This window comes from Hyla sarda, chromosome 7 (assembly GCF_029499605.1).
Source record: "Hyla sarda isolate aHylSar1 chromosome 7, aHylSar1.hap1, whole genome shotgun sequence".
Lineage (NCBI taxonomy): Eukaryota > Metazoa > Chordata > Amphibia > Anura > Hylidae > Hyla > Hyla sarda.
In genome coordinates, this window is record NC_079195.1 from 19,578,330 (window position 1) to 19,593,640 (window position 15,311).

Consider the following 15,311-nt stretch of genomic DNA (forward strand, 5'->3'; position numbering starts at 1 on the left):
TAAAAAGGAACTTCGGTACACAGAATAGGGGATAAGTGTCTGATCGTGGAGGGTCCAAGTGCTGGTACCCCCACAATCCCCTACCCAGCACCCTGGTTCTCTACATGCATGGATTACTGTCAATCACAGCGTGAAGAGGTGGCCATCACGCCCCTCTGTGAATCTCTATGGGAGAGCCAGAGCTACAGTGTTCGTGTGCGTCCAGCTCTTCCATAGAGATACATGGAGGAGGTATCACCGCTTCATGCCGTGGTCGACAGTAATCCATATGGAGGTTGCTCTGTGCATGAAAAGAGCCCAAGTGCCGGGCAGGAGATCATGGGAGGGTCCCTGTGGATAGGGGATAACATTTCTGAACCAGAGTTTCCCTGGTCTAAGCTGTCCTCTATGGGTATGTTCACACTGAGTAATTAGTGCTGAATTCAGCCGTGTGAACTCCTAACATTAGTGTGAATGGGTCTTTCGCAGACCTGTTCACACTGTGGAATTTCAGTGGGGGAAAATTCCGCAGCTGAAATTGATCCATGCAAAGAAAGAACATGTTCACTTTGCGCGGAAGTCTGTGCTGTCCTATTGCCGAAGTATTTTAGTGACTGGACTGCCGCCAGATGGAATCTCCGCTTGCAGAGTTACTTAATGTGAACATACCCTAAGTCAGAGGTCTCCAACCCAGTCTCAAGACAGTCCCGAATTAAAATTTTCCCTATTGTATTTCCATAGAGTAAGTGAAAAAACTTGGAATGTCGATGGACCTTGAGAACTGAATTGGGGACACTTGCTCTAAGTCACTCTAAAAGGGACCATTAAGGGCCCTAACAGCTCTATGTAACACGGTAAGGTCACCTAGGAGAGTAACTAAGTGCTTTTGATCTGTTCTAAAGGCAAAGTCAAAGGGGTACTCCGATATTCCAGCATTCTTAACATTTTGTTCAGAATGCTCGGAGACGGAGGCTGTGATTGTGATGACACGGCCACACACCTTTGTGATGTCACGCCACGTCCCTTCCATTCATGTTAATGGGATGGGGCTTGTCTGCCGACACCCCCCCCCCCCCATAGACATGAATGGAGGGGGTGTGGCGTGATGTCACGGGGGGCTTGGCCGCAATGTCACGACCTCATCCGCAGGAACCCTGCGGGAGATCACGGGGGCCCAATTTTTATGATTAATAAAATAAATGTCTAAAATAATCAATTTTTGGTGGCAGATATCTGTCGTTGCTTATATGCTCACAGAGGTATCGAAGAAAGCAATGGCTTTTTCCAAGTGCTTCGAGAATTCTCCCTTTTTTGTAGTAGCACCAGGTTTTTTGTCTGGAAAGTAAAGAAGCAGAAGCGCTTCGCAAACCATGGAAAAAATTATCCCATTTTCGGGGAGTCGCAACAGGATTGGTATCCCAGAAAGTGTGAAAATTAGTGTATCAAGAAAAATAATGGCATGCTTAACCTCTTCATGACCCAGCAATCTTTTTTGGCCCCCTTTTTTTTTTTTTTTTCCTCCTCACATTCTAAGACCCATAACTTTTTTATTTTTACACTGACAAAATCATATTAGGGCTTATATTTGTGGGGCATGTTGTTCTTTTCATTTGTGCACTTTATTTTATCATAGAATGTATACTGTAGAATTTAATATAATAATAAAGCCAGAAAAAAATATGTAAGGCAATAGTATAAAAAAAAAAAAAAAAAAAGATGGAATTGTGCAATTTTGTGGGGCAATACTTTTTTTTTTTTTCACAATATGGTAAATCTGACATGCTAATATTATTATTTGGGGCAGTACAATTCCAATTATACCAAACTTGGATAATTTTTTTTCCGATTCATGCTAAAAAATAAATAAATAGAAAACTTGAAAAAAAAAGTTTGTTCAATGCTATGTTCTGACCCCTATATCTTCTTATTTTTCCACCTACAGAATTGTTTTAGGGTTTATTTTTTTGTGCCACTACTTTTGCCTAAATGAAACTCATTGGTCACTTTTTATTGCCTTTTTTTCTAGGACGTGATGTAACAAAAAATCAGCAAAAAAATCTGAATTTTATTTGCATTTACACTATTCATTGTGCAAGATCAGGAACATCATATTGTAATTTTTTGGCCAATTATGTATGTGTCGATACTAAATGTGTTTATTATTATTTTTTTACAGTATTTTATTTGAAAAACAGAGCAGATGCAGAAAGCTTGCTGCTGCTTTACTACAATTATTATATGTGTGTGGCCCTACTCCTATCTGTGTTCACTGCTCACTGTCCCTAATAGAGATCTTCATCTAATACCTGCTATCTCCACAATGGCTGTTGGAGCTATGTAGGCTTTTATAGGGCTTTTACATCACCCTGTACTGCTGTATTATTTGCTGGGAGAGCTTGCAAGGCATTATGCACTGATTTTTAACACCAGTTAGTGTACCAAGAAAGAATGACATGCTCAATTTGCAATAAAAAAATATTTTACAGTATTTACTGCTGCTTTACTACTGCTTTACTACAGTTATAAAATATGTGTGGTCCTACTCCTGTCTGTGTTGGTCACTGTTCAGAGTTCCTCATAGAGATCTTCATCTAACACCTCTTATCTCTAAAATGGCTGCTGAAGCAATGTGCATAGGCTTTTATAAAGGCTTTGGCGTTACCCCTTTACTACTTCATGATTTGTTGGGAGAGCTGATTGCAAGGCATTATGCACTATGAATCATGCTTTTTCTACCAATAAGCGAATCAATACAAAAAACTAGAACTCTTGACTTGCAAAAAAACTGATTTTGTAGTGACAGAACAGATGCAGAACGCTCTCTGCTGCTTTGCTACAATTATTTTACAGTATGTGTGTGCCTCTTTTCCTATCTGTGTTGCTCGCTGCTCGTGTCCCTCACAGAGATCTTCATCTAACACCTGTTACCTCTATAATGTCTGTAGAGTTTTATAGTGAGTTTGACATCACCCCTATACTACTTCATAATAAGCCAGGAGAGCTCCTTGAAAGGCATTATGGGCTACCCTGAGGTCATGTGATCCTTCCTCCTCCTTCTTTCTGCCATGTCTGATACTACTTTAGCAGGTCCTAAAGTTCCAATTTGGAACCAAAATTTTAGCAAAGTTCTGATTGCATTCTACTTTCTAACGAAAGGCAAAGGGACAATCAAAGACCAGCAGACATGACCTGCTAAAGCACCCTCATCTATTAGAGTAGGGGTCTTTAACCCCTTAACGACGCAGGATGAGGCAGGACGTATATTTACGTCCTGCGCCGGCTCCCGCGATATGAAGCGAGATCGCGCCGCGATCCTGCATCATATCGCTTCGGTCCCGGCGCTCATCAACGGCCGGGACCCGCGGCTAATACCACACATCGCCGATCGCGGCGATGTGCGGTATTAACCCTTTAGAAGCGGCGGTCAAAGCTGACCGCCGCGTCTAAAGTGAAACTGAAAGTGACCCGGCTGCTCAGTCGGGCTGTTCGGGACCGCTGCGGTGAAATCGCGGCGTCCCGAACAGCTGATCGGACACCAGGAGGGCCCTTACCTGCCTCCTCGGTGTCCGATCGACGAATGACTGCTCCGTGCCTGAGATCCGGGCAGGAGAAGTCAAGCGCCGATAATGCTGATCACAGGCGTGTTAATACACGGCAGTGATCAGCATAGGAGATCAGTGTGTGCAGTGTTATAGGTCCCTATGGGACCTATAACACTGCAAAAAAATGTAAAAAAAAAGTGCTAATAAAGGTCATTTAACCCCTTCCCTAATGAAAGTTTGAATCGCCCCCCTTTTCCCATAAAAAAAATGAAACAGTGTAAAAAAAAATAAAATAAACATATGTGGTATCGACACGTGCGTAAATGTCCGAACTATAAAAATATATCATTAATTAAACCGCACGGTCAATGGCGTACGCGCAAAACAATTCCAAATTCCAAAAAAGCGTATTTTGGTCACTTTTTATACCATTAAAAAAATTAATAAAAAGTGATCAAAAAGTCCGATCAAAACAAAAATCATACCGATAAAAACTTCAGATCACGGCGCAAAAAATGAGTCCTCATACCGCCCTGTACATGGAAAAATAAAAAAGTTATAGGGGTCAGAAGATGACATTTTTAAACGTATACATTTTCCTGCATGTAGTTATGATTTTTTCCAGAAGTGCGACAAAATCAAACCTATATAAGTAGGGTATCATTTTAACCGTATGGACCTACAGAATAATGATAAGGTGTAATTTTTACCAAAATATGCACTGCGTAGAAACGGAAGCCCCCAAAAGTTACAAAATGGCGTTTTTTTTTTCGATTTTGACGCACAATGATTTTTTTTCCGTTTCGCCGTGCATTTTTGGGTAAAATGACTAATGTCACTGCAAATTAGAATTGGCGACACAAAAAATAAGCCATAATATGGATTTTTAGGTGGAAAATTGAAAGGGTTATGATTTTTAAAAGGTAAGGAGGAAAAAACGAAAGTGCAAAAACGGAAAAACCCTGAGTCCTTAAGGGGTTAAAGGGAAACTCCACTGCCCCAACATTCGGAACATTTAGTCCCAAATGACGTGTGCGGGCTGTGGGGGTCGTGATGTCACAGCCACGCCCCTTGTGATGTCACACCACTTCCAAAGTAAGTTTATGGAAGGGGGCATGATGGCTGCCACGCCCCCTCCCATAGACTTGTATTGATGGGGCATGGCCATGAAATCGCGACCCTTGCAGCCTACACACAGCGTTCAGAACTAAATGTTCCAAATGCTGGGGCAGTGGAGTATCCATTTAAACTGTGGCCCTCCAGATGTTGCAAAACGACAACTCCCAGCATGCCCGGACAGCCAACAGCTGGGAGTTGTTGTTTTGCAACACATATAGCACCACAGTTTGGAGACCACTGTATTTGAGGATTTGAGACATCGATGAACAAACAAATATTTTTAATTAGAACTATGTAATACCCTATGTGACCTGTTGGGGTACTGCAGAAACATTTAACATAATAGCTGCTGGATTTTCTGCGCAGATTACAATGGTCATTAAAGGTTTTTAAGCGACGTCCTCTGCCTATAGATAGAATTTAGTATTTGATCATTTTATATGCACTTTTTGCTTTTTTTTTCCTCCCTAATAATTGATGGAACCTGGCAGTGTCTCCCTAATTGCTAAAAGGTTTCTGAGAGAACCCAGGCTCAGATACGTGTGAAACGTGCAAATTATTTACAATCACTCCGTCAGCCAAATTCTGCTTTCTCTGAACAAACAGAGGCTGTAATGACTTGTCTGTTAAGAAGAGATTTTTTTTTTCTCTTTCAGACGTCTCCTCAGCACGTTAAGAACTTTCATTAAACTGAAGCAAATTATCGAAGCAATTTTTGGAACATCTCAATAGCATTGTGTGTGCTCACATTAACATCCCGGCTCAGCGGGGGAGGAGGGGGTGGAGGCTGCAGGTGAAAAGAAAAACCCCACATGGTGGATGTTTAAATTGCAGGTGATAAATAATAGGTTATAGCACAGTGATCTGTCAGCGATTTTTTTTTTTAACCCCTTAAGGGAATGGTTTTGCCATAAATTCGTAAAGATTGCGGATAAACCGATGACATGATTACGGAATGTGAATAAAATTAAAAGGGGTATTCCGGTAAGAATTTTTTTTTTTTAAATCATCTGGTGCCAGAAAGTTAAAGGGGTATTCCAGGAAAAAAACTTTTTTATATATATATCATCTGACTTCATAAAGTTAAACAGATTCGTAAATTACTTCTATTAAAAAATCTTAATCCTTTCAGTACTTATTAGCTTCTGAAGTTAAGGTTGTGCTTTTCTGTCTAAATGCTCTCTGATGACACCTGTCTCGGGAAAAGCCCAGTTTAGAAGAGGTTTTCTATGGGGATTTGCTTCTAAACTGGGCGTTTTTGTGGTGTTTTAAAAAAAATAGTTTCAGTCTTGACGTTTTTTCCTCCTGCTTTTTTTTTTTTTTTTTTTTAAATCACGATAAGTCATGTGTTAATGACATATTTTTGCTTCCATTTTTATGGGAGAGAAACACCCAAGATTTTGTAAAAAAAACAAACAAACAAAAAACACAATTATCTCTTCATGCTGCAAAAACTGCCATTGAGCCAGGAAACGGCACAGATGGGGGAAAAACAACAAAGAAAAAAATGGCAAATGTTTTTGGCTTTTTATTAAACCTTATTGACTTTCAGCTAACATCTGACCACAGCATTTTTCACAAAAAAAATAAATAAATAAACAAAAACGTCCTACAAAAATTGTGATGTGATTTGGACATTTTGGAAAAAAACAAATAACCCAAAAAATTTAAAAACTGTGGAAACTTAGCCTGAGAGAGCTGTCACCGCACAATACACTACAATATGAATAAATTGTAGTGTACTGTACAAGCAACAAGTGATTGCTTTTTCAAGTCCATTAGGAGAAGTAAATAAAAAATAAATAAATAAAAAATAAATAAATAAAGTGGCCATTTATAATAGTTTTTGTGCAATTTCTTTTCCGTGTTTTAACTGGTATTCAAGCTTAGGAGGCCTTGCTCCTTACTTATGATGGTTATTGCACATTTTTTTTATTGGTCATTATTATAATTTGCACTTAACGGGGACATGGCTGGTTTTCTTGTATTTATCATCTGCATAATAATACATTTTTCACAAAAAATTGCCAAAATAAACAGGTCCATCAATAGTAATAATAAAATTCTTAGAAGAAGGCAATGTAAAGCAATTATTTTTTTTCAATTTTTAAAATGGCTCAATATAACAAAAACAATATAGTCGTAATAATATAAATTCGGTATCACTGTTATCATTTTTCCTACACAATAATTAGCATTTTTTTAAAGAAGATAAATATAAAAAAATCATATACATATATATTTACAACAAAACTATGAAAACAATGGCATCAATGGCACAATTGTGTTTTATTTCCCTTCTACTATCCTTCTTCTACCGCACTACTTTATTAGTTACATAGTGACATAATTCAGATGTATGACTAAGGGTGCATATGGACACCTGAAACGTGTCACATTTGTTCCTGTTTGCTGGCTTTTAACAATAAAGAAGAGTTTTTGGCACTATTCCTTCACTCGACAATCTCTTGTTGTATGCTATATTGCATCGTGTGCCTGCCATAGCACAGTCCGAGCGAGGCGCGACTACACGGTGAGCTTGATATTGTTCACTATTCCTGTTTAACATAGTTCATAAGGTTGAAAAAAGACCAGAGTCCATCAAGTTCAACCTATAACCCTAATGAGTCCCAACTGAGTTGATCCAGAGGAAGACAAAAAACCCTCATACTAGAGGTAAGAATTCCTTCCCGACTCCAAATATGGCATCAGAATAAATCCCTGGATCAACGATCTGTCCCTATAGATCTAGTATTCATAACCAGCAATGTTATTATTCTCCAAAAATGCATCCAAACCCCTTTTGAATTATTTTACAGAGTTCACCATGACCACCTCGTCCAGGAGAGAATTCCACAGTCTCACTGCTCTTACAGTAAAGAACCCCCGTCTGTGGTGGAGTAGAAACCTTCTTTCCTCTAGACGTAGAGGATGCCCCCTTGTTATAGATACAGTCCTGGGTATAAATAGATCATGGAGAGATCTCTGTACTGTCCCCTGATATATTTATACATAGTCATTAGGTCGCCCCTAAGCCTTCTTTTTTCCAAACTAAATAACCCTAATTCTGATAATCTTTCTGGGTACTGTAGTCCTCCCATTCCCTGTATTACTCTGGTTGCCCATCCTTGAACCCTATCCAACTCCACTATATCTTTCTTGTACACTGGTGGCCAGTACTGTACACAGTATTCCATGTGTGGTCTGACCAGTACTGTACACAGTATTCTATGTGTGGTCTGACCAGTACTGTACACAGTATTCCATGTGTGGTCTGACCAGTACTGTACACAGTATTCTATGTGTGGTCTGACCAATACTGTACACAGTATTCTATGTGTGGTCTGACCAGTACTGTACACAGTATTCTATGTGTGGTCTGACCAGTACTGTACACAGTATTCTATGTGGGGTCTGACCAGTACTGTACACAGTATTCTATGTGTGGTCTGACCAGTACTGTACATAGTATTCTATGTGTGGTCTGACCAGTACTGTACACAGTATTCTATGTGTGGTCTGACCAGTACTGTACACAGTATTCTATGTGTGCTCTGACCAGTACTGTACACAGTATTCCATGTGTGGTCTGACCAGTACTGTACACAGTATTCTATGTGTGGTCTGACCAGTACTGTACACAGTATTCTATGTGTGCTCTGACCAGTACTGTACACAGTATTCCATGTGTGGTCTGACCAGTACTGTACACAGTATTCCATGTGTGGTCTGACCAGTACTGTACACAGTATTCTATGTGTGCTCTGACCAGTACTGTACACAGTATTCTATGTGTGGTCTGACCAGTACTGTACACAGTACTCTATGTGTGGTCTGACCAGTACTGTACACAGTATTCTATGTGTGGTCTGACCAGTACTGTACACAGTATTCTATGTGTGGTCTGACTAGTGATTTGTACAGTGGTAGAATTATTTCCTTGCTGTGGGCATCTATGCCCCTATTGATGCACCCCATGATTTTATTTGCCTTGGCAGCAGCTGCCCGATACTGTTCACTACAGCTATCCCTATTAACTATTCTAACCCCTCCCTCCGCTCCACACCCAGGTATATTAATAAGTCCCACCTCTCTATCTACACTATCTTCTCCCTCTTTGCTGTAGGTTCCCTCCCCCTAGTCCCTAGTTTAAACACTCCTCCACCCTTCTAGCCATCTTCTCCCCAAGCATAGCTGCACCCTCCCCATTGAGGTGCAGCCCGTCCCTACGGTAGAGCCGGTAACCGACAGCAAAGTCAGCCCAGTTCTCCATGAACACAAACCCTTCCTTCCTACACCAGCTTCTGAGCCACTTGTTTACCTCCCTAATCTCCCGCTGCCTCTCTGTTGTGGCTCGTGGTACAGGTAATATTTCAGAAAATATTTCCTTGGAGGTCCTTGCCTTAACCCCTTAAGGACTGAGCTCTTTTTCACCTTAACCCCTTAAGGACCGGGGTTTTTTCCGTTTTTGCATTTTCGTTTTTTGCTCCTTGCCTTTAAAAAATCATAACTCTTTCAATTTTGCACCTAAAAATCCATATTATGGCTTATTTTTTGCGCCACCAATTCTACTTTGTAATGACATCAGTCATTGTGCCCAAAAATCTACGGTGAAACGGAAAAAAAAATCATTGTGAGACAAAATTGAAAAAAAAAAACGCCATTTTGTAACTGTTGGGGGCTTCCGTTTCTACGTAGTACATTTTTTGATAAAAATGACACCGTCTCTTTATTCTGTAGGTCCATACGGTTAAAATGATACCCTACTTGTATAGGTTTGATTTTGTCGTACTTCTGGAAAAAATCATAACTTCATGCAGGAAAATTTATACGTTTAAAATTGTCATCTTCTGACCCCTATAACTTTTTTATTTTTCCGTGTATGAGGGCTCATTTTTTGCGCCGTGATCTGAAGTTTTTAACGGTACCATTTTTGCATTGATTGGACTTATTGATCGCTTTTTATTCATTTTTTCATGATATAAAAAGTGACCAAAAATATACTATTTTGGACTTTGGAATTTTTTTGCACGCACGCCATTGACCGTGCAGTTTAATTAACGATATATTTTTATAATTCGGACATTTCCGCACGCAGCGATACCATATATGTTTATTTTTATTTACACTGTGGTTTTTTTTTTAATGGGAAAAGGGGGGTGATTCTTACTTTTAATAGGGAAGGGGTTAAATGATGTTTATTTAATTTTTTTTTCCACTGTTGAGCGGCATAGTAATATTAGAGCCTACTTTACACCACACAAGCTGGAAGCAGAGAGGGGTGATCACTGTGATGTGTACTGTGAAAAAAAAATAAAAGAATATTCGTAATTACGAATATATAGTGCTATATTCGCGAATATTCGCGAATTCGCGAATATGCGATATTCACAAATAAAATTGGTATTGCGAATATTCGCGAGCAACACTATTGATCACTGGTTTCTCAGAAGAAACCTGTGATCGATGATTCTGCCGCTTGACTGCTCATGCCTGGATCTCAGGCACTGAGCAGTCATTCGGCGATCGGACAGCGAGGAGGCAGGTAGGGGCCCTCCCGCTGTCCTGTAAGCTGTTCGGGATGCTGCGATTCCGCCACAGCTATCCCGAACAGCCCCCTGAGCTAGCTGGCATACTTTCGGTTTCACATTAGACGCGGCGTTCAACTTTGAACGCCGCGTCTAAAGGGTTAATAGCGCGCGGCACAGCGATCAATGCCGTGGCCCCGCGTTATAGATCGGAAGTGGACACATGACGTTCCAGTATGTCATGTGTCCTTAAGGGGTTAAGGACTGAGACCTTTTTTGCACATCTGACTACTGTCACTTTATGCATTAATAACTCTGGAATGCTTTTACCAATTATTCTGATTCCGTGATTTTTTCATGACATATTCTACTTTATGTTAGCGGTAAATTTTCGTTGTTACTTGCATCCTTTCTTAGTGAAAAATCACAAAATGTCATGCAAATTTAGAAAATTTTGCATTTTTCTAACTTTGAAACTCTCTTCTTGTAAGAGAAATGGATATTCCAAATAAATTATATATTGATTCATATAAACAGTATGTCTACTTTCTATTTGCATCATAAAGTTGACAAGTTTTCACTTTTGGAAGACATCAGAGGGCTTAAAAATTCAGCAGCAATTTTCCAATTTTTCACAAAATTTTCTAAATTTTTCATGGACTAGTTCAGTTTTTAAGTGGTCTTAAGGGTCTTCATATTAGAAATACCCCATAAATGACCCCATTATAAAAACTGCACCCCCCAAAGTATTCAAAATTACATTCAGAAAGCATGTTAACCCTTTAGGTGTTTCACAGGAATAGCAGCAAGGTGAAGGAGAAAATTCAAAATCTTCATTTTTTACACTAGCATGTTCTTGTAGACCCAGTTTTTCAAATTTTACTAGGGGTAAAAGGAGAAAAAGCACCCCAAAATTTGTAACCCTATTTCTCTCGACTAAGGAAATACCTCATATGTGGATGTCAAGTGCTCTGTGGATGCACTACAAGGCTCAGAAGGGAAGGAGCAACAATGGGATTTTGGAGAGTGAGTTTTTCTGAAATGGTTTTTGGGGGGCTTATCACATTTAGGAAGCCCCAGTGGTTTCAGAACGGCAAAAAAAAACAACAACATGGCATCCTATTTTGGAAACTGCACCCCTCAAGAAACGTAACAAGGGGTCCAGTGAGCCTTAAAACCCCACAGGTGTTTGACGACTTTCCGTTAAAGTCGGATGTGTAAATGAATTTTTTTTCACTAAAATGCTGGTGTTACCCCAAATTTTTCATTTTCACAAGGGGTAATTGGAGAAAAAGCCTCCCAAATTTGTAACCCCATTTCGTCTGAGTATGGAAATACCCCATATGTGGATGTAAAGTGCTCTTCTGGCACAATACAATGCTCAGAAGAGAAGGAGCGCCATTGAGGTTTTGGTGAGAGAATTTGGTTGGAATAGAAGTGGGGGCCATGTGCGTTTACAAAGCCCCCCGTGGTGCCAGAACAGTGACCCCTTTTTGGAAACTACACCCCTCACAAAATGTAATAAGGGGTACAGCGAGCATTTACACCCCACTGGCGTTTGACAGATCTTTGGAACAGTGTGCTGTGCAAATGAAAAATAAAATTTTTAGCTTTCACGGACCACTGTTCCAAAAGTCAGACACCTGTGGGGTGTAAATGCTCACTGTACCCCTTATTACATTACATGAGTGGTGTATTTTCCAAAATAGGGTCACATGTGGGGGGGGTCCACTGTTCTGGCACTATGGGGGCTTTGTAAACACACATGGCCTTCAATTTCGGACACTTTTTCTCTCCAAAAGCCCAATGGCGCTCTTTCTCTTCTGAGCATTGTAGTTCGCCCGCAGAGCACTTTACATCCACATATGGGGTATGTTCTTACTCAGAAGGAGTGAGGCTACAACTTTTGGGGGGGGGCTTTTTTTCCTATTCTCCCTTGTGAAAATGTAAAATGTAGCTTAACATCAGCATTTTAGTGAAAAAAATTAATTGTCAAACACCTGTGGGGTGTTAAGGTGCACTATACCCCTTGTTACAATCCGTGAGGGGTTTTAGTTTCCAAAATGGGGTCACATATGGGTATTTATTGTTTTGCGTTTATGTCGGAGCCGCTGTTAAATCAACCACCCCTGTGCAAATCACCAATTTAGACCTCAAATGTACTTGGCACGCTCTCACTCCTGAGCCATGTTGTGCGCCCGCAGAGCACTTTACACCCCATATATGGGGTATTTCAGTACTCAGTAGAAATTGCTTTACAAATTTTGTATGGGGCAACACCAGTATGTTAGTGTAAAAAATTTTTTCTTTACACTAACATGCTGGTGTAAACCCCAACTTTACCTTTTCATAAGGGGTAAAAGGAGAAAAAGACTCCCAAAATTTGTAACACAATTTCTCCCGAGTACGGAAATACCCCATATGTGGCCCTAAACTGTTTCCTTGAAATACGACAGGGCTCCAAAGCGAGAGAGCACCATGCACATTTGAGCACCATGCACATTTGAGGCCTAAATTGGGGATTTGAATTCGCCACAAAAATGCCCTACGGTAGTGTTTCCGAAACGGGGTGTCTCCAGCTGTTGCAAAACTCCCAGCATGCCTGGACAGTCAGTGGCTGTCCAGCAATACTGGGAGTTGTTGTTTTTCAACAGCTGAAGGCTCCGTTTTAGAAACACTGCTGTACAAGACTTTTTTTATTATTTTTTTTAATGGGGGGTGGACGACTGTGTAGGGGTATGTAGTGTTTTACTTTTTAATTTGTGTAAGTGTAGTGTAGTGTAGTGTTTTTAAAGTACATTCACACAGGCGATTTTCTCACTGGCAGTTTGAGCTGCGGCAGAAAATTTGCCGCATCCCAAACTTGCAGTAGAAAACTCGCTGTAAACCCGCCTGTAGGAATGTACAAAACTACAACTCCCAGCATGCATTGACAGACCATACATACTGGGAGTTGTAGTTGTGTAACAGGTGGAGACACATTGGTTGTGAAACCGAGTTTGTTACTTAACTCAGTGCTTTGCAACCAGTGTGCCTCCAGCTGTTGCAAAACTAGAACTCCCAGCATGTACAGTCTCTCAGTGCATGCTGGGAGTTGTATTTTTGCAACAGCTGGAGGCACACTGGTTGCAAAACAATGAGTTAAGTATCAAACTCGGTTTCACAACCAATGTGTCTCCAGCTGTTGCAAAACTGCAACAATCAGCATGCATTGACAGTCGAAGGGCATGCTGAGAGTTGTAGTTTTGCAAAAGCTGGAGGCACACTGCTACAACTCCCAACATGCCCTTACGTAGTCTGTGCATGTTAGGAGTTGTAGTTATGCAACAGCTGGATGCACACTTTTTCGTAGAAAAAATGTTCCTCCATCTATTGCAAAACTACAACCCCCAGCATGCATAGACTACCAAAGGGCATGCTGGGAGTTGTAGTTGGAACTCCAGCTGTTGCAAAACTACAACTCCCAGCAGGCCTTTTGGCTTTGCATGCTGAGAGTTGTTACTAAGCAACATCAGATCCTGCCACCGATCCTGCTGCTCCTGTCGCCGCCACCGCACCAGAGGGGACCCCCGCCAGACCAGGAAGAGGTAAGAGACGCCCGCCGGCCCCGATCGCCGCCATGATCGCCGTCCCGATCACCACCCAGCAGGGTCGTGTTTGGTCGGTAGTTCCGACCGATCAATCACGTGATCGTGAGGCGGCACCTGTGCCACCTCACTCCTGCTGGATAAGGGTGAATGGGGCTGTCTCGGACAGCCCCATTCACCCTTTTTTTCTGGGTCACCGGGTCACCAGAGATCCGATTGACCCGTAATCGCCGCAAATCGCCAGTCTGAATTGACATTTGTCTCAGGACCCCCCCAGGGGTTTGGATGGGGTGCCTGCTGATAGATACCTATACGCCCTCAGTCCTTAATGACTTTAAAACGGGGTTGTCATTGGTCCTAATATGTACCATGACCGCTGGGTCTTCTCCAGCCCCACCCAGCAACCTGTCAACCCGATCCACAATGTCGCAAACTCGAGCAATCCCGGTCTTTGTGAGCGCCCTGTCTGTCCCCCTAATAATTGAGTCCCCCACTACCAGTACCTGTCTGGCCTGCCTTGCACTCCTCCCTCCTTACTGGAGCAGACACCCCCCTGGTGGTCAGAGGCAGTATCTTGCTGCAGTACTGCTAGCTCTGAAATGGCATCCCCCTCATCTGTCAACCTGGCAAACTTGTTGGGGTGTGCCAGATCAGGACTAGCCTCCCTGACACTTTTCCCTCTACCCCGTTTTCTAACTGTAACCCAGCTAGCTGCCTGACTGTCCTGCACCTCCGTCCCACTATCTTCCCCCACCTCTACCCCAGGGAGTACTTGCTCAGTGAGCAGGAGACTCCTCTCCAAGTTGTCAATGTTTAATGTCCCAGTACAGGCAATGGCTGTCCGGGCATGCTGGGAGTTGTAGTGCTGCAAAAGCTGGAGGCGTCCTGGTTAGGAAAACACTGGGTTAATCCTTAAGAATTGTAATACTGCTCCGGAGCGACCGTGTAGACTTCATTGGGAATCTGATCATTCAGTTCCAGCTGCTTCTCCTCAGCCCCTGTGTCCCAGATTTTAGAAGATTAATGGGTGCGGATAGAAGAAAAAGAGGGAAAAAGTCTTCTTTCCAAATGACCCAGTGATAATGATAAATATCTGCTCTCTCTATTCTATAAAAACGCTGTACAGAGATTGTCATCAGTCCCTGTCCCCATTGGCATTGGCGCCACCAATCTAGAATCCAGTATGTTTTTTTGGAAAGAAACCCAACCAAATATGCAGAGAACATACAAACTCCTGGCAGACGTCCCTGGTGGGAATTGAACCCAGGACCCCAATAGTGATGCTATCGACTGAGCCACCATGAACCCACACAAACATAGGGGAACATACAAGTAGGTTGAAATGCTGCAGTAAAGCTACGTTGACTCAGAATAAAATTCAGCACATAAACTTAAATACGCGCCAAAAATTTTACATTGCGTGAACCTAGCCTAAAGTGTTAATTTTTGTAGCAACAAAATAGGTGCCAAAAATTGACACACCATTAATATAAATGAACACTAATGCTTCTTATTCGTACTAAGGTGTGAACAGCAGTGACCGTATCCTCTGCCCA